Source organism: Acartia tonsa, chromosome 8 (assembly GCF_053477335.1).
Source record: "Acartia tonsa isolate MP-2025a chromosome 8, ASM5347733v1, whole genome shotgun sequence".
Classification (NCBI taxonomy): Eukaryota; Metazoa; Arthropoda; class Copepoda; order Calanoida; family Acartiidae; genus Acartia; species Acartia tonsa.
This window is the reverse complement of record NC_137267.1, coordinates 41,964,578-41,983,352: the sequence shown is the minus strand read 5'-3', so window position 1 is coordinate 41,983,352 and position 18,775 is coordinate 41,964,578. Positions and strand designations below refer to the sequence as shown.

The following is an 18,775-nucleotide window of genomic DNA, read 5'->3' as shown; positions in this document are numbered from 1 at the left end:
TCATAAAACTAAAGCTCAGCAAATCAGTCTGTTAAAAAGAATACATTAACAACGCTTTTAAAATTTACAAATCGGTAGAAAATTTCTAATAACTCTATTCCAAGATACTAAAATACAGGAGGCTAAATGTTGACTTATTTACATGGAGTATAATTCTCCAGTTTATCAATGATAATCGTTATTTTAGCCAGCTGCGAGCATCACTTTATCAGAGTACATTAAAATGTGGTGCGACATCCAAGTATTAAAATATCAATTATGAAACTTCAAATTAAAGCATACACTTTTAGTTGATGTGCTGAAAATGGATTGCCTATTTCTTCCCTAATTTCCAAAGTTGTACTGCAGATAACCCAATTATTGCAAACGCTATTTTCAGCTACTCCGGTCAAAGGAAAAAGCGTTCTAATGTATAAACGATTTATACATTATACATTAAAAATCTTAATTATTCAAATTTAGATTTTTTTAAGTTTAAAGCTTTTTTAGCTAGTAGTAAATATTGAGATAGGACGCAGAAGCTAGGTACACTTTCGGAAACTAAAATTCAGTACATCCTTTAGTTAGATATTTTAGCGAAACAACTTTATAATTTGAAATGTTCGTCCGTTCTACTATTTTTAGGCTGCTATTCAAGAAATGTAGCTGATTTTTTTTTTGGTGAACATTCCCTTTACAAATGAGCATACAGTTTATGATATACTGTGGTATCCGCCTAGGGTAAATGGCAGACACCAGAGTTCGAATAAAGACTACGGCAGTGTGAACAGACGTGGACACCTTACTATAGAGAAGCTATGCTTCTCTAGCATTCACTAGACAAGAATCAACATCTATTTCAGTTGTCACTTTATTGAAGGTGTAAAGGATACTGAAGCTATATACAACAAACAATAACTACATGGATAGGAATAAATGATCATAACATAAAAGCATTATAATACATATACAATAGTCAGTTTGGGCAATCATGATTCCCCATCCCTGGAAAGGGTGGGGGGGATTAAGAATACAGTTAACCATAATATAAATACATATGGATTAGGAATAAAGATAGTTAAAGATAAATCATACAGTAAAACATAGATAATTGCAATGGTTAGGTAGATGGCTATCCCTGTCTGGGGCAGGCAGGATAGCCCATGGAGCAGCACAATAGGTAGATAAGCATAGAGGGGTTGAGTGGTAGGTCTGGGTACTAAAGAGGGAAGGTTTGATGATTACTTGTGACAACAACAGTCTGTGTGGGGGTGATTCTATCAGGTGAGGGCAGGTTTAGATCCTTTATCCTCAGGGTTGAGGTGGTGCTGATAACTTGGTGGTGGAAGGGGAAGGTTCCGGTGCTTAAGATGGGAGAGGGAGGGGTAACACCCCCTCCCTCCATTTGCAGGACAACTGAGAGATGAAACCAGTACCGTTATCTGACATATTTTCAGGTGGCCTTATAATTGTAGAATAACAGGATTTAGCTAGGTGCGTAGCATCACTATAATGTCCTGGTTTCTGCATGGTCCAGAGCTGCCGCATACCACAACTCTCCCCTCGGAAGGCTGGAGGGGTTGTCTGCACCGCCAGACTTCCGACAGTGGTTGCGGCCTTCAGTTTGTTGTCCTTGTGGAATGGGTCCGCCAGGATACCAGTTGCTGGACGGTGGTGGACTCCAGCCCTCCCCAGGTCTAACGGAATCGGCTATATCTGCTGGAGTAGCTGGTCCTGTTGGATATTCTGGCCGTTGGATGTGTACCTCTGAGGCCACCCTGTCAACCTCCAGGGGTGGCACAGCACATGAGGGGGCTTGGACCAACAGCCGCCTGGTATACACCTCTTCAGGTTTCTCCACTGGGCTGGTGGTCTCCATCGTGTTGGTCACCTTGCTGCTGGCAGGCTGGCTACTGGATGCAGGCGCAGTTTCTTTGCCCTCGGGGCTGGTCAGGTTCATTCGGCTTCCAGGGTCTCTGTCAACGCGGGCAGGTGGTGGTTGCCATACTGTAGGAGCGTTGCCTCCTTCAGGCTCATTCTGGACATTGGCAGGGTGGTGCATGGCAGTCCGACCTGCGGGGTAGGGAAAGGTAACAGTCCCTCCTTTATGCCGGCGGCTGTCTTGGATCTGCAAGGGTGGCTCCGCTCTAGTTGGCTGGGAGACAGGCCCATCCACGAACACTGCTGCTGGTGGACTGGAGGCACCAGGCTCCGGATTTCCTCCCCTAGCCTGAAGGGGTCCAGGCACATTGTCTCCATCTTGGGTAGACATAATTGTTGGAGATCCTCTACTTCTATGGTTAGGCTCGGCACTTGGCGCACCTAGTTGTGTTACTCCCCAGGCAGCGGTCAAAGCTTCTTCAGTTTGGCTGGTAATGGCTGATACCCTGGCTCCTGGGGCAGATGCAGGGGGCGCAGGCAAGTTTGGCCCAGCCCAAACTTCCTGGTACACCAGTGTAATACAATTACCCTGGCTTGGTTGAGGGAGGTAGACAGCTGGATGCAGTTGAGGGTGTGGGACGGCTGGACTCTCCCTGCTGGCTGGGGGCTCTGGCTGGCTGGGGGTGACGGGTGTCACCCCTTCCTCTGGGGCTGCGGGCTCCTTCCGGGGTCCAGGTATCTCGGTGGCGGCGACGGTTGTCGCCCCAGGCACCAGTGTGGGGGCGCTGGATAGCACCCCCCAGTCTTCACAGGGGTCCAGGTCTCTCGGTGGCGGCGACGGTTGTCGCCCCAGGCACCAGCGTGGGGCGCTGGATAGCACCCCCCAGTCTTCACAGGTGGCGGCGACGGTTGTCGCCCCAGACATCATCTTGGTGGTGCAGGGAAGCACCTCTCGTTCCTTCCAGGTGGCGACGCCGGTTGGCGTCCCATACATCGACTCAGACTCGCTGGCTAGCGCCTCTTGCCTCTCCCACTCGGCGGCCGCCAGGGCCTCCTCGTCCACCGTCCCGGTGGCGCTGGGTAGCGCCCCTCGGCTCTTGCTGGGGGTGACAGGGGTTACGGACACCGGTCCCCTGTGGTTGCGGCTGCGGTCCAGGCCAACCCGGTTGGGTTCAGCCGCTCCTCCCAGCACGTTGATCCTGGCCACCATGGTCCCAATCTGAGACACAGACTCCTGGGTAGCCGCGGCCCCAGCGGCGGCAGCTAGTTGGGGTGACGGCTGGGCATCTCCCTCCAGGTGGACCTGGGTGGCAGACTGGTTGCATGCAGGTTGTTGGGCGGCCTGGTGTTTCTTCATTGCCCGGTCCCAACCGGTTCTACACTTGGCGGCTGTGTGGCCGTTGAAGCGGCAGCGCCCCTTCGTCCAGCTGAGTCCCATCAGGCCGGCTTCCCCAGGGTGTATCAACCTGCCAGGCCTCTCCTCCTCCAGTTGGGGCACCAGCTGACAAACAGGGTCTCCCCTACTAGGGGTCAGGCGGTGCCGGGCTGCTTGTGGTGGCTCCTTGGTTACATTCAGCCTCCTCCCCATACACACAGGTTCCTTCCATCCAACAGCGGCTCTCCTCCCCTGGGTGGCGAGGCCAGCCTCGGCCTTAGCTTCTGCAGGTGCTTCTCCACATGAGGGATCCTGCCTCTGGGTATGCCAGGTGGTTGGTAGCAAAGGCCGTTGATGGTGCCAGTCGGAAAGGGGGCTATGATCTCTGGGGGGTACCTGTGGCCAGTGTGTGGACAGGTACCCACAGGTGGACCAGCAAGGCCCAGAAGATGCCATACTGATGGTAGCCTGAACTGTATTCCGGACTGTCAGCAGACTGTTGGTAGCCACCTGAGTTGGGCCAGAGTTGCCAGCTGGTATTGCGTCCCTGCCAGGCTCCGTCAGTTGCTGGTGGGGAGCCCCTGCGGTGGTTCTGGTTTTGGCAAGGGGTGGCCTTCTTATTGACTTCCCTGGTTGGAGCTCTGCATCCTGGTGGGCCTCCATCTTCAGCAGCATGGGGGAACTTGGCTGGGACATGTGCAGTGGTTCAACAGAGTAGCGGCATCTGGTCTTGGAGTGTGGGGGAACAGCCTCACTGCTGCTGGTCAACCCTGCTCCCTCCGTGCTGGGTAAAGTCTTCCACTGCAGCAGGTCACCAGTCCCCATCCTTAGGCCGGTCCCCAGTCGTTCCATGCCTGGGGGCTCCCAGGGAGGCTTGGGTGGCGGCTCCCCCACCCCCAGGTACGCGTCGGGCATCTGGGTGAAGAGCCTATTCCCCTGGGACAGCTCCCCATCCTCCAGCTTGGTGAGGCCAGCGCCAGGGAGGACCTTTCCACCCCAGAAACAGGTGGTACTGGCCCTAGGGCTGGGCCCCGTTGGAGTCTCAGTTCTGGTGGTAGTGTCCATCTTGGGGCTGGCCACTAAGTCTCTGAAGCTTGTCACCTTCTCATTAGGCTCAGTTGCATCGTTCAACACCCCCAGGAGGACACCTACAGGTTCAGCAATCCCCAGTCCAGTATTGCTATTTCTCGTGCGTGGAGCACCAACTGAACAGGAGCTGTGCAGCGGACATTCAGTCACCCTTCCAGACAAGGGCATCTCAGGGACCAGGGGTCTGTGACCTGGCATGTGTTTGATGTTCACTGTACTCAACACAGTAGGCCAAAGTAATAACAGAAGTAGTATCTTGTAGATATAGAAGCAGAGTAGAGTAGCCGCGCCGCAAGGAGGTTCGAGCCGGCTCACCCCTAGTATAAATACTATAGCTGTGTAATTAGGGTGGTAGTCCACGTAGCCGTAGGCTCGGTCCTCCTGGCTCAAGAGTTTCTGTGGCTGGCGCGCCCCCATGATAAGTAGCAGGGTGTTGGTCTGTTGGTGCCAGCGTCTTGTTTAACTGTTGAGCCTGAGTTGTTCTCCTTTCCAGTATAGCTCTTGATTTCTGTGGTAACCAGCGGATCTTAGCTATATTCGCCCTTTAAAGGTAACAGGGAATATGTTAGGCATCCACAGCTGTCTCTAGGAGCGTATCCACTAGTAGATATATGGATAGGTAGGCTATCTATATATATACATGGCTACACGCCCATATATATATATATATACGTGTATAGGAATATCCCCAGAGCTAGCTAGCTTTTCCTCCTTGCTCCAAAAAAATCACGCTTCCTCTGTATATAGTTCACAACTATGAGGGTCGATGGTCCAGGTACACACCACCACTGCCCAGTGTGGGGCAGCAAGTCAGGCTATGTCCACAGGGTGGGCGTATTTTCGTTCAGTTACCATATCAGTTTCCAGTGTTGTTTGGTGAGGTTAGTATTCACTTGATTGTACCCATGATACAAAAAAACAACATTATTTATCACTTGGGTATTTATATATACATATATTTGTTTCACTAACCACTCAGCTTTGAAGTAGGGTTGGCAGAGCTAGGAGATGTTGAGGGTCTGAGCGGGTTCAAGGAACTGGTTTAGTTTTCATTATCACACTGTAGACAGGGAGGGAGGAGCTTGCAAGTTTTTTTCTCCTAAAAAAATATCTCTGATGTATGCTATAGAATGGCCCCTCTCCTGTGTGGGTGTGTGTGTGAAATCTCCTGTCCTTGCAACGCGCGTCCGCACCGTCAAATCCGCGCACACGGGGAAAACGCGCTCTCACCCCTCAACTCGCTCTCTCATTGGTCAGCTTCGTCCGTTGGATTTATGATATTTTCCGCACTCTGTTGCGCTACCCGTGAATGGCGCTCTGTGTGTCCGATCGCTAGCCCCACACTACAGACGGACTTAGTCTAGTGTGGGTAGGAAGGGGGAAGCGCGTAAGGGGACGGGGGTAACTCCGTCCGTTCCCCCTGTGAGGGAGGGGGGTAACTGTGGGCTGGTGTAATATTGCCTTTTCTTCTTAATCCTAGGTTTATCTATTATATCACCCTGATTGTATTTGCCTTCAATGGAGAGGGGCTTCTCCCCTTCCCTTGGAATAAGGGGTGTATTGTTATTGTGCTGTGGGCTTGAGATGTTTTGATTGTATATCAGGATCTTTATTATATTACATCTAGATTCTATTTTTGTCCTTATCACAATTGCATAACAGATTTGTTTACCAACTCTGTTCCATTTTTAGCTGTTATCACAATACACAATAATCCAAGCCTGGTCTATTCTTAGATTTATCACAACACAACAATTTGTTTGCCAAGCTTTGCTCATAAATCTATTGTTTGGCCATCACATCAGGGTGGTAATCCCTGCAATGTAACATAATATCTGTTTTTCTAGATGGGTGGCTGCGTTGTAGCTTCTCAGGATACTTGGAGTTGACGTAGTTTTTCTCTGTTCTGGTGAACTACACTCGTATGTTGGCTCGCAGCTTGCAGCTATGTGGCGTGTTTCAGCCTATCGGCGGCAGGGAATGTCCCGTCCTGCTAGCGCCGCTTGCAGCTATGTGGCTTGTTTCAGCCTATCGGCGGCAGGGAATGTCCCGTCCTGCTAGCGCCGCTTATCCAAATCCAGCTGATGGCGGCAGGGAATGTCCCGTCCTGCTAGCGCCACTGGTTCGGATCCTGCTATCTCTTGCAGTAAAATTGGCCTATTTCCAGCCGTTTACACTTATTTGGCTTGTTTCAGCCGGTCCGCAGGCCTGTTTCAGCCCTTTTGGCGCTCAATTCTCCGTTAGATATCAGCGCTGCTCGCGGTTATTCGTCAAATTTCGCTGTCTCGCTTCCACAACTGCCGGATGCAGAGTTAAACTTTGCTGTCCAGGGTGGGTAATTCAGGTTGCTTGCGTCAGTTTTGCCAGATTCACTGCTGGGAGTACCTTAGCCTCAGATACGCGTCTGCTCTACACTTGTGGTTCGCCGTAATCTCACACAGCTGTCACCAAAGTTGTGGTATCCGCCTAGGGTAAATGGCAGACACCAGAGTTCGAATAAAGACTACGGCAGTGTGAACAGACGTGGACACCTTACTATAGAGAAGCTATGCTTCTCTAGCATTCACTAGACAAGAATCAACATCTATTTCAGTTGTCACTTTATTGAAGGTGTAAAGGATACTGAAGCTATATACAACAAACAATAACTACATGGATAGGAATAAATGATCATAACATAAAAGCATTATAATACATATACAATAGTCAGTTTGGGCAATCATGATTCCCCATCCCTGGAAAGGGTGGGGGGGATTAAGAATACAGTTAACCATAATATAAATACATATGGATTAGGAATAAAGATAGTTAAAGATAAATCATACAGTAAAACATAGATAATTGCAATGGTTAGGTAGATGGCTATCCCTGTCTGGGGCAGGCAGGATAGCCCATGGAGCAGCACAATAGGTAGATAAGCATAGAGGGGTTGAGTGGTAGGTCTGGGTACTAAAGAGGGAAGGTTTGATGATTACTTGTGACAACAACAGTCTGTGTGGGGGTGATTCTATCAGGTGAGGGCAGGTTTAGATCCTTTATCCTCAGGGTTGAGGTGGTGCTGATAACTTGGTGGTGGAAGGGGAAGGTTCCGGTGCTTAAGATGGGAGAGGGAGGGGTAACACCCCCTCCCTCCATTTGCAGGACAACTGAGAGATGAAACCAGTACCGTTATCTGACATATTTTCAGGTGGCCTTATAATTGTAGAATAACAGGATTTAGCTAGGTGCGTAGCATCACTATAATGTCCTGGTTTCTGCATGGTCCAGAGCTGCCGCATACCACAATACTTAGTTAGTCATGCTATCTGTAATGCTCTGAGATGGGTTTTTAAAAGATGCCGCGTTTTTTCTCGACTTTTTTTATGCTATGAATAACAAGCGCGACATTCACGAAATCTAAACAGAGTATACAACTTAAGAATTCAAAATTTTAAAATTATTATTTTAGCCATTTGTAAAATGTCTAATATAGCTCTAAATAGATATATTAATTAATATGCAGCAAAAATGGATTTAAGATAATTTGTTTTTCTTTTAGAAAGGCTGTACCAACAAAAGCGAAATAATTAAATAAATAGTTGTATACTCTGTTTAGATTTCGCGAATGCCGCGCTTGTTATTCATAGCGTAAAAAATGCCGAGAAAAGACGCGGCATCTTTTAAAAAACCATCTCTGGCGGTTATTTGAGATATGAAAATGTATTTTTCATTACTTAATCATTGAAATTAAATAAATGGTTCTCTATTGATATTCTGTATTTAGATAACCAAGAATAGTACATCTTTATTATTTTAACAATTAATAGTACATTTATTGTTTAATAAAAACGTTGATGTTTATTATTTAATCCTAAAAACAAATTGATATATTATTTCTTGGATGATGCACAAGATTTTCAATTACTGTAATAAAATGATCTAGTCGCAGCTGGCTAAAAATTCACCTTCTTTACCACATCCCCTCCCCTCCTACTGGATGAAGAAACTGATAAATAAATGATGACCTTTGCAGTAACATAAATTGACGAAAATTTTTCTCCTGTCAATATATATATCCACGCATTCTATATCAAATAAAAAACGTGAGTTAAATCATTAGATAATCAAATCTCTTAAATTTTGCCTATAAAGATAACCACAAATAATACTTCATTATTATCTTAAACAATTCATAGTACATTTGTTGTTTGAAAGCGTATAATCTATTATGTATATCATTTAATCCTAAAAATCTCTTAAATTTTGTACTAAGAATTGATAACAAGAATAGATTTATTTTTGCATCATAATGGATGTAGAATAAACGTGGATATAAAGACAGTGAAAAAATTTAGGTTGCTAGGTTTGGACATCATTCATTGGTCAGTTCGAGTAACTATTGGTGGGGAACCTCGTAAAAGTGTCTAACTATGACGTCAGAAAAAATTAACAATTAACCAATGAGAGACCGCTATATATTTTACCATTGGTTAATTACAGTGAATACTGGCTTCTCATTGGTTATTTGTTAATTTTTTCTGACGTCATAGTTCGACACTTTTACGAGGTTCATTGGTGGGGAAGGGTTAGGATATAGGGAGGGGGATGGGGGGGGTCGTTATTTTAGACAGCTCTAAGTTTTACTTTATTAGAATACATGATAATCTGGTGTAAGATCCAAGTGATAATAGATTCATTACCATATAATCAAAAATAGAATTTAATCCTTTTTGAACTTACACACATTTATTCAACCTACAGGTATTTTCCATAATCGTTATTTAACGCATGTTACGTTTTCTGCGGTTTATAAAATCTAAAACGAGTTTTATGGACCCCTGACGTAATTAATTTATTACTTTATTACTTGGATTTTGCACTATCTTTTCATGTACTCTAATTAAGTCATACTAGAAGATTGCTAAAATAAAGATATCGCCCATCTACCACCCTTACCCCTTGCCCTCCTCTTCTACCGGATAACGAACTGACCAATAAATGTGGTCCAAATTAGCAACCTAAATTGATGACAAATTTTCCCTTGTCAATAAATCCACGTATTCTTATGTATATATTTTGTACTCAAGAAGTGTTAAGTAAGATGAGAATGAGATAAAGATGCTGTACAAAAAATATACATACAGGGAGGGAGGGGGGGACATTGGGCTGTTTATTACACTAGTTCCCAAAGTATTATAATAATTTTTTCTTATTCATTGGCTTAACAACTTTGGGAACTTTTATTGCATTTTGATTGTTTTTTTTTGATGTTTTAAACTGACTGTAGCTTAACAGTTTAACTCTCCAACGACGAGCTGATAAGCCATGGGTTCGAATCTCGGCGCAAACCTAGTCATAATTTAAAAAGATTCCATACTGCCTGGATGTCTGATGCAAGACTTAATTGTAAGAGTAGGTGGAATTGCCTAGACCAATACCGTGCGCAGTTAGAAAGGTTGTTCAATCAAGGGGTTAATTGTATGCAAAAATCTGGATTTTAGTGCCTTCGGACACACAATAAACCTTGCTTTGACATTCAGGTAAAAAGCAAAATCATTTTACAAAACCTATAAAAGTTGATTAACTTATATATCCCAATATACGTAAAATCAAAATACATGTTATCGATCTATCGTTAAAAATAATTTTAGTATGTAAATATGCATTTTTCAAAAAATAACGTTAATTATATGTAGATCCAACTTGAATACATTTTATAGTACTGTAAATACACTTTCTAAAAATACTAATAAAAGTTTTAAGGATCAAAGCTAGTTAAAACATGATCTTTTTCTGCTTATATACTGGAAATATTAAAGTTTGAATGTCATACAACTTATAGCATAATAATCGAAATAAGCAATGCTTCGCAGTATTTTTTTTATTTTTTTACCTCCGTCGCTGAAAAAGCAGCTGCCAAACGATTTAGGCAGATATGTCTTGTTTGACATATAATTATACACATCATCAACATTTGGTAAAGAGATAGGTACCAGACGTAGAACATGCTTTTTATCTGGGGGTGGGGGGTTAAAATGGGTGGTTCCAAAGGTTTGATGGGGGGTAATCTAATGTACGTACCTTTTAAAATTTTGAGGGGGGGGGGGAGAAATGTTGGGGTTTGAAAGTTTGAAGGGGGTTAACACCCAATTACCCCTCACTCTTGGACATCTATGTTAAGCGATACGCCATAATAAGATTTTTTGGTTTATTCCGTCCTTTTTTAGTAGCGAAGCTACTCTATAATTCACTTTAGCCGTCCGTCAGTCCGTAACGCTATGGGGAAAGTGGGATTTACTCAGCTCCTATAAAAGATAGAATGCTGAAATTTTTTGACAACATTCCCATTATTAAGGAGCACAATTGACTATAAAACATCATTGTCGGTCGGACCGATTTTTAGCAGGTTTTAGGCTATTTTTATATTTTTCACATTTTTCTCCATATCTTCAGTGTTTATGGTCCGATTTTCAAAACTTTTTCAGTTACAGATATCAAAATTAAATTTCCCGTCGTTTAAAGATACAACCATGAAGGCCAAACTGCCTTTTTTTTGCAGGTTTTAGGCTATTTTTTATATTTTTCACATTTTTCTCCATATCTTCAGTGTTTATGGTCCGATTTCCAAATTTTTTTCAGTTATAGATATCAAAATTAAATTTCCCGTCTTTTAAAGAAAACAACTATGACGGCCTGACTGCCTTTTAAGCAGGTTTTAGGCTGTTTTTTATATTTTTAACATTTTTCTCCATATCTTCAGTGTTTATAGTCCGATTTACAAATTTTTTTTAGTTATACATTATAGATATCAAAATTAAATTTCCCGTCTTTTAAAGAAAATAACCATGACGGCCAGACTGCTTTTTTGGTAGGTTTTAGGCTATTTTTATATATTTAACACTTTTCTTCATATCTTCAGTGTATATGGTCCGATTTTCCAAATTTTTTAAGTTAAGGATTTAAAAATTAAATTTTTTTTCGTTTTAAGAAAACAACCATGCCTTTTATCAGGTTTTTGGCTATTTTTATATGTTTTACATATTTCCCCATATCTTTGTTTATTTTGATCCAGTATCAGTATCAAAATAATTTTTCCCATTGTTATGAGCATCTTTAATATAATTTACTTTGACCATCGTCATCATACAAAATAAAACAAGGTTTCATGTTTATTTTATCCAATAAATCTATTCTTGATTTTAGTAAAAACCTTTTAAATCTACTTGTACGTATTCCCATCTACGATTTTTTGTGCTTCGCTACTTATGGATGTTGTCATCCTTGTTTTGGCTATTAGAGGCTAACCCCAAGTTTTATATCCATTTATTCGTTGGCTATAATCTTTGGGAATTAATTTATAATCTATTGTCTTATCCCTGAAGTTCTCTGTGTAACTATAGGGAGACTGTACTAAATTATATATTTGCTGATCTGTTGTAAATATACATCAACCCAGGAATATAAAGGAATAAGACAATAACTGATAGATTTATGTACATATCTAATGATGAAACACAAAATTACCCTTTGTTTAGATAACAATTAGTGGTTGAAACGATGAACACTCTACTTAATGAACCATCCAATGAAAATTCAATAAATTTTCCCAATTTTTCATTAAGGAAACGAATAAGAAATCATTAAGTTATTATAAAACTTTGGGGACTAGTGTAAAAAAACAGCCTAATGTCCTCCCATCCTGACATCAACCAGATAAGACTTGATCAAATCCAATATTGAGAGCATGAAGCTGTATTTTCTGGATTATAATAAACATACATTCATAATATTATGTAATAAAAATATACATGTATACATAAAAGCGAAGCTCTGAAATGGAAGGGCAAACGAACATTAACACTTGTAAAGTGTCAGAAATAAAAAAAAACTGAATATCAATGCATATGTTTATACAAAATTGTAAGTAAATTTACAATTACACATCATGCTTAATCGTTCATTGAATCGTCATTCTAAAAATCAAATAATATTGTCAAAATAGCTCAATAAACATAAAAGTTCTGGTGTTTTTAATCATGATTATAGGGTTGTTATGCTTCAGGAAACTACTTTCTAAGGTTTGAAACCTAAAGGTCGATTCAAACATGATTAAATTTACGATTAGAGCTGTATGGCACCAGCAAACTATGCAACATATAGAAAAGCTGTGCTTTTCCGAATAATTGGAATAAATCAACTACGTACGTACTATTTCATATAATATACATGTACAATGTATAAATCTATGTGTTATATTTTAAATTTTCTTGAAAATATATATTTTATTTTAAAATTGGAAGAGTGTTTTTCGATCTATTTTCAATAAAAATACATTACATGAAGATATATTTCGATTTTAGTTTTGTTTCCAAATAATATTTACTATATTTAGAGATATTAGATAACATTATTTATTTAATAATTTACAACAATTTATAAGTTAAAATTGTCACAAAATAATATGTATCAAGGATGACAACATCCATAAAAGCGAAGCACTGAAACAGTAGGACAAACGGACATTAACGCTTGTATAGTGTCTAAACTGAATAATCAGAATATAAATGTATAAGAGTCGAAGCAAAATTGTAAGTAAATTTGTTGAAAAATTGCTTGATGCAGGATAATGTTTATGGACATGCTTACATTTTTAGGACTTGATTATAGAGTTGCTTCGCTTATAATATTGTTCTTTGTTGTCCCAGAAATCAATATACCAAAAATCAGATCAAACGGATAATTAGATCACATAAAAATTTGTTGTTAAAAAAGTAGAAAAATCAACATGTTTAAATGGACGTACGGACATTCTGGTAATGATTAAAGAGTTGCTACGCTTTCTAAATCGTACCTTTCTACTACAGGAATCATCATGCAAAGATTGAAATTGATAGAACAATTCTAACATGCCTAAATTAACGAATAAAAGCTATCTATCTCGGACGGACGGACGGACCGACCGACCCTAATTATAGAAAAGCTTCGCTTTTAAAAATTTTAATCTAAACGTTTTGACTTTATTAAGGAGTTTAACTAAATCTTCAGGGAAATAGGAAAGAAAGGCCGAGAGGTAGGGGACATTGGGCTGTTTCTTTATTACACTAGTCCCCAAAGTCTTTTAATAAAGTTTTCTTATGTAGCTGGACAAAGTGTTTATTACACTAGTCCCCAAAGTCTTTTAATAAAGTTTTCTTATGTAGCTGGACAAAGTGTTTCAAAAATCAGCCATGTGACGTAATAAAAATTTGGGAAATGAGAGGAGAAGTGATAAAGAAAAGCCCTTAAAAAGATAATCCCTATTTTTTATGACGTCACAAGGTTGCTTTTTTTAAACACTTTGTCCAGCTATTTTCTTATTCGTTGGCTTGGGTATAACCTTAATTGGGAAATTTTTATAAATTTTAATTGGTTGGTTAATTTAGTTACAGTGTTCAAACGTTTCAACCACTATAATTCTATAGTAGCAGGAATTTTGTACATTCAAAATTTGAGATATACATCAATTTATCAGCCATTGTCTTAATCGTATCTCTTTAGCTCCGTTGAGGAAATTACAATTTATTATTATAATTATATACATATATCCATATTTTCTCTACAGTTTCAAAGAAAAATCTACCGAAGACAGAATACTTAAAAATTCAAAGTATATTTATCTTTTATCTTGCTATGTCTGGCGTGGGCGAATCCAATGGACCAATTCATTGTCCTAGCTAGTTTACTAAAATAATTCGTACTCTAAAGTTAAATAAGTTGCAATTTTTTAGCATGATTTTGCCACTTTAAGTGACACAATTTGTAATTTTTTGGAACTGAATGTTTTCTATAGCTATATTTTGCAGAACGTTCGTTTGTCCTTCAAACAAAAATAATCCAACAGGCCTCCCACTAACTGACATAGATCAAGGAGGGAGTGGAAATTGGACTGTAAATTAAACTGGTACTCAAAGTTTTATAAACGATTTCTCTTATTTGTTGGCTTAAAATGTTGTTTTAAACTTGCGGTGTACAAACATTTCAACCAATAATATAAATATACAGAAGGGTTTATTCTGTGTATCATCATTGTGTGCGTTTTCAAATTATCTTTGATTGTCTTATCCCTATAGATCTCTGGACATGTAGACATTATATTTAGCAATATTATTTATATTTTATTACTGCATTACTATTCCTTTTCTGAGGTTTCCTGTGATTAGTAGAGCACAGAACCCAGGTAGTTGTCTGTATACATATATACTATAGATCTGAGCTGGATCTTTAAATCATTTTAGTGGTGAGCCAGATCGGGGTAAGCCGAATTTCAGCCAATCAAAGCGCGGCATTTCATAAAATGCTGTGCTCTTATTGGTGGAAAGTTGGCTCACCCCGATCTGGCTCACCACTAAAATGATTTAAAGATCCAGCTCTGTCATCTAAGCACTGCACCTCTTATTTGTTCTTGTTTGTCAAAAACCCACTCCCCCAGCGTTTTATAATGAATAACCTAACCTTACTGACCATAAGCAAACAATTAGCTGACGAAAAACAACCTTCTTCTTATTTTCATTATATTTAAAATATTCTGGGCACCATAAGAGACCTTTATATTTATATGTGGGTATTTAAGTAACTGTCCATCTAGATACCCTCAATATCTATCAATAAATCTATCTATCTATACCTATATACCCTGTATCTATCTCTCTTTTTATGTCAGATACCTGTAATTATATATCTTAAGTACCTAATTGTCTATCTATGTATGTTTAGCTACCCTAGTATTGGTATCTATCTATACAATTATCTATCTATGAAGGTCTACCCTAGTACCTGTTCCTATCTATCTAATTATCTATCTCTGTATGTCTAGATACCCCAGTACCTGTATCTATGTATCTAATTATCTATCACTGTATGTCTAGATACCCCAGTATTCGTATCTATCTATATCATTATCTATCTCTGTATGTATAGATGCCCCAGTATATGGTACCTATCTATCTAATTTTCTATCTCTGTATGTCTAGATACCCCAGTACCTGTATCCATCTAATTATATATCTATCTCTGTATGTCTAGATACCCCAGTATTCGTATCTATCTATATCATTATCTATCTCTGTATGTATAGATGCCCCAGTATATGGTACCTATCTATCTAATTATTTACTAAGTATATTTGCGATAACTTTTATTTAATGAAATCTTCCAATTTTTAACCTGTACAAAACGGCCTGCTTAATTGCTTCAAGATCCATGTCAGATCTATATAGGAAATAAATGTCTATAAACGAGCTCAAGTTTTCCAAAGACTATTCGTTGAAAACTCATAGTGCTCCAATAATCCATAATAAACTCTCATTGCCCAGAACGATAAGACCCATTATTTTACTTTATTAAAAACAAATTCATTTTTTTCATTTCATGTTGCTATTTACATTATATTGATGTATTTAATTTCTAATCATAAAAAAGAAAATTTAAATTTATGATATAATAAATTTAAGAAAACTCTGTTTTAAAAGAATTCGATTGTGGCGACACTTTGTGTGTTCAAATATTGAACTAAAATTGTAATCATATAAAAAACCCTTTGGTGATGGTAATGTAAAGAAAAAAATATAATTTAAAAGATCTTTTTAAGATCATTTAAATTATTAAATATTTACTTCCGTTTAAATAGTAATGCCGGGTGAGGAAAATAGATTTATTGAGAAATATATATGCATATAGAAAACTAGCCAATAGGGAGATAGTTATATCGAGCCAACTCTAGTCTATCTATATATGTCTAGATACCCCAGTACCTGTAGTACCAGAGACCGCTGAACAGGCAGCAATTAGGTATTTATTGTTTTTTTTTACTTTTGATTTTGCTTATAACTGTACTTGTCAATGGTAAAATTAATAATATCAAAAAGCAGAGAGAAAGGGGACAATGGGCAGTTTATTTTACGTGTCCCCAAAGTTTTATAATAACGTCTTCTTATTCGTTGGCAAAACAACTTCTGGATACTTAGGTTAATTTTGATTGGTTGGTTAATTAAGTTGAGTGTTCAAACGTTTCACAACCATTTATTTTAATTTAGAGACAGAATAATTTTGTGTGTCATCTATAAGGATTTACATCAATTTAACGGCCATTGTCTTATCACTTTAGATCCCTGATTAATAAGACATCTATTTTACAAAATTAATTTTTATTAAAGTGAATATCGAGCACTGAAAACCCACAACTCCTTAATTTTGTAATAAATTCAAAATGAGAAGAGGGGTAGTTATTATTCATATACCTATCCCCTGCGGGGGTACCTCTCCAAAGTTTTATAAGCAAATCATCTAATGTTTGTTCGTTTGCCTTCTTTGATTGGTTTGTTTCAAACTAGCAGTGTGTAAACTTTCAACCAATAATTTAAATCAAGAGGGAGGGAGTTTTATTTATCCTTAATTTAGATTTTCATCAATTGTCTTAACCCTTAATATCCCTGCTAATAAGTATACTTATTAATGATGCTGATTGTTTTTATCCAAGCTGGTGATAGCTACTAGCTAGCTGTTCTTATGGACAAAATTATCCTTGTTTAAATGAATTTAATTTATCTATTTTAGGAAAATGGTTACGGATAGAATAAGAACACATTTGAAAGATTTATTAGCAGAAAATGAGGGGGATGCCGTGGAAAAATTAAGGTAAATCATGTGTTCGCTCATGTCTATGGCAAGTCGTTAATTCCGTGTGTATCACATTATCAAGTCATTAAAATACCATATTACTGTTTTTGTCTACACGCCTTAAAAATTAAAAATAAGGAAGGGGTAGTTTTTTAGTATTACATTAGGTGACAAAGAATAAATATTAGAAGTGAGGCAACTCTATAACTAAGTTTACCTGTTTGTCCGTCCATAATTCTATGGAATAAATATGGTTTAAAGAATTGAAATATGGGGGGGGGGTTAGTTTTTTCTCCAGTCCTAACCCTGCGGTGCTACCCAGTACCCTATACCCTTGCCTAACCCGACCTAAGATGATAAACAAACAAATAAACAACGACCCCCCCCCCTCTTTTTGAAATTATTTCGAATGCGGGGGGAAGCTCCTGTGCTCGTTAAGACACTATGATGGAAACTGCCGTTTTATTTAATAGAGAAGTAATTAAACATATTTCTCGTATTCATTCCAATCCGATGGGTAAGAACCGGTTCTCATCCATACGAAAAAACTAGCATAGCATCGTATTATATCCAGCTTTCTACGAATATAAAAACTGGTTTTAATCTTACACTTGTACATTTTATATCCGTGGAAAGCTGTTTATATTACAATGCGAGAAATAAGTATTTTTTTTCAGGGAGAAAGTGGTAGCATCACAAAACAGAAACAGAGCCAGGGGTTAAGCTACAATTTGTTGATAGATTTTTAAATTTTAAAGTAAAAATTTTATAAAAGAAATCAAACTTAACATTTTAAACTTTAATATATTAATTTCTGATACAAAATAATCCTTTTTTTAAATTCTTTTACCATGTAGTTTTTAAAAAATATCTCTTTAAAATATAATAAAATGCATAGTTGATCTCTTATTAATTTTAAAATGTGCTAGATTTCTCTTTGATTTAAAAGGGGCAACATTTTATGTGATTTTCATGTGCTATAATTATAGTTAGGGGCATTCATGTTTATTACAATAAAAGTTATAAAATAGCTGAATTTGTCTCTTAAAACAAGAAAGATTGTAATATTTATGGGCACAGCAATACTTTTTTATTTGGTTTTAAGATATTAAAATAAGAGGTATTTTTCTACCCTTACTGAAACCAATTTTCTCGTATTCATTCAAAACCGATTAATATCCGGTGGATTAGAAATGGTTCTCATCCATACTAAAAAACTAAGTCTAGCATCGTATTATATCCAGTTTTCTACGAATAGAAAAATGTACTATCAAAAGATTAAAACCTTTTTTTTAGCCCGTGCCTTCAGCATATCGAGGCTACAAAAACTGGTTTAAATCTTCTAATTGTACATTTTATATCCGCGGAAAGCTGTTTGCGAGAAATAACTATTCTTTCAATTATTTTTTTTATTTTCTAGCATTTATCCCCCTTTCTTTCTGTGCTTTTCCAAAAAATGTGATTAATAAATAAGTTATTTTAAGATACAGGGAACAACGAGTGTTTTTGGATAAACTTTAAACTGCTTCAAATTTTAATCTACAGAAAATTACCATTGACTAACAAAAGATCAAAGCTTTACCTTTAATATTCAGGTTCAGTTGTTCCTCTTTAAAAATTAATTTCAGAGAAAGTTTTGTGGTGTACTGTGGTGTCATGTAATAATTATGGCAAGTTTTACAGGGAGGAAACGGGCATTGGACTGTTTATTACACTAGTCCCCAAAGTTTCATATTCGGTGGTTTGACAACATTGGGAACTTTTATTTAATTTTGTTTGGTTGGCTTGTTAAGTTGAGTGTCCAAACGTTTCAACCAT

At 38.6% G+C, this 18,775-nt stretch overlaps 1 long non-coding RNA gene across 1 annotated transcript; it reads left to right on the top strand.

The window, feature by feature from the left end:
- The first annotated feature begins 16,072 nt into the window (after positions 1–16,072).
- Positions 16,073–18,412, top strand: LOC145325592 (uncharacterized). The gene is made up of 3 exons (XR_013881524.1): positions 16,073–16,129; positions 16,895–16,975; positions 17,635–18,412. It is a non-coding gene; the product is annotated as an uncharacterized LOC145325592 (long non-coding RNA).
- Positions 18,413–18,775: the final 363 nt, after the last annotated feature.